This window comes from Elephantulus edwardii, unplaced genomic scaffold, assembly GCF_000299155.1.
Source record: "Elephantulus edwardii isolate Elephantulus edwardi_28Jun2011 unplaced genomic scaffold, EleEdw1.0 scaffold00158, whole genome shotgun sequence".
NCBI lineage: Eukaryota > Metazoa > Chordata > Mammalia > Macroscelidea > Macroscelididae > Elephantulus > Elephantulus edwardii.
Genome location: NW_006399908.1, coordinates 1,828,295 through 1,830,316, shown reverse-complemented (window position 1 = coordinate 1,830,316; position 2,022 = coordinate 1,828,295). Strand labels below are relative to the sequence as shown.

Genomic DNA, 2,022 nt, shown 5'->3' with positions numbered 1-2,022 from the left:
ATTCTCTATAAATGTTCATTAAAATTAAAATTTTAAAAATTTTTTTAAAAAGTCAGAGCTCTGGTGGTCTCGTGGGTAAGAATTTCTGTTCAACTCAAAGGCAGAAGTCCATCAAGTACTCCTCAAGAGAAAGAAGTGTAATCTCCTCCAACGTGATTTAAAAACTCCGAAAACCCACTAGAGAACCAGCTCTCAGTTGGTTTTGACTCAGCGACAATGAGTTTGAGTCTTTCACTTAGAAGCACAGTGCCAATCTGTGCCAATTGGTATTTGAGAGTCTTAGGCAATTTTTATTACACTTTAAAAAAAAATAAAAAATAGCAATTGGTATGTAGAGATTGTGAACACTATTTTGCTCTTAGATTTAAAGCTGAACATGTTTCTTAAATAAGGAAATCTTTGTATGTGATTCTATTATTACGAATCTTTAATGAAATGATAAGGAATTTGTTATTTATATACCATACTTATTTTCAAAAATATTTTAAAGGTACTCAAATTAGAGTGTCAATCATTTAAGGTTTCAGTGACTATTTCTTGCTTAAATCTGGCTTAGGGAAAATCAGTAACAATGTGAGCAGTTTGTCATTTCATCCATCTAGCAAACAATTTTTTATTCCTTTAACTCGGAAGTAAATAATATGAAAAGGAGAGAGTCACAAGCATTTTTCAGGAATGCAAAGAGATTGTAGCAGTGAATAGACTCAGTACCATTTAAGCTGAAAGCATGTGGGAAATTTTTCCTTATTTAAATACTACATGCAGAAGAAAAAGAAATTATCATACATAGAGACTTTCGGGATCCTCAGTGATGAATGTGCTATCATTTTCATAGCTACCTCTCTCCCCTTATTCAAATGAAACAAAATATTCTTGTAATTATGGATGTATAATAATAACAACAGGGAGCTCTGGTGGCCTAGTGGAAAGAAGTTGTGTTGCAATCCCGAAGGCACATGGTTCTGCAGGAGAAGAATTGGGAATCTCCTTCTGTCTGATTAACTGCCTCTGAAAACACTACAGGGTCATCTGTGAGTCCGTTCAGACTCTGTTGTACCCAACAACAGTAATAACAACCTTTTAGATATATGTCTTCAAACTTATTGTGGCATATTTAAACATATCTTCAAACAAATAAGCCATTTTATCCCATTCCCATTGTTCTCTGAAAGTGGTAAAAAGACTTATTTGAATCCACCAGCTGCTCTCTCTATAGTGGGAGCATGGCCAGACTCATCATGTGCAGTTTGTTGTTGTCGTTATTGGTTATCATCGAGTTGAAACTGACCCAGAGCTGACCCTCCAGCAGGTTTGCAGAGGCACACAGAAGGAGAGTGCCCATCCTTCTTCTGCAGAGCCCCTGGTAGATTTAGAACCATGTGCCTATGGGATTGCAGCACAGCTTCTTGCCACTAGGCAACCAGAGCTCCCTGAGCAATTTACAGCCCTGAAACCCTCCCTGTGTGAGGGTCAGCTCTGAGTCACTTCCCGGGAGACAGCAGTGAGGTATTTTTTGCTTTCTCTAGCTCTTACATGGTTTTATGAGAAGAAAGTTGCAGTGTGGAATAGGCAGGGAGTAGGGGGGAAGGCAAAATGTTGAGAAAATGTAAACATGCAGTGATATACTAGATATGCAATCTGGCAAAACAAATAAGAAGGAACTCAGCATTTAAGTTACTTAATTATACCTAAAGGGTATAGCAGAGAGCTCTAAAATTACTCTATTATTTGCCTTGTGTAACCACAGAATGTCAAGTAGGGGAATGGAATTTTGGCCTCAAACACATATTTCCTGGCTTTAAACTCCATATAGAATTTTCAATTATATAGATTTAAATTCCCATTTTAACCCATTAACTGTTTTCCAAATGTACACATATATTTGTTGTTGTTCTAGGTTCAGTTCTTCAGCTGCTTGGATAGTAATTTAACTCGTTGTTGTTGTTGTTGTTGTTATGTGCCGTCGAGTCGCTTGCGACTCATAGCGGCTCTGTGTACAACATCCCTAAACTCTGCTCTGTC

General features: G+C 37.3%; 1 protein-coding gene across 1 annotated transcript in view; it reads left to right on the top strand.

The window, feature by feature from the left end:
• Positions 1–2,022, top strand: part of PCOLCE2 (procollagen C-endopeptidase enhancer 2) — a 99,059-nt gene that overhangs the window by 4,638 nt on the left and 92,399 nt on the right. The window lies entirely within an intron of this gene.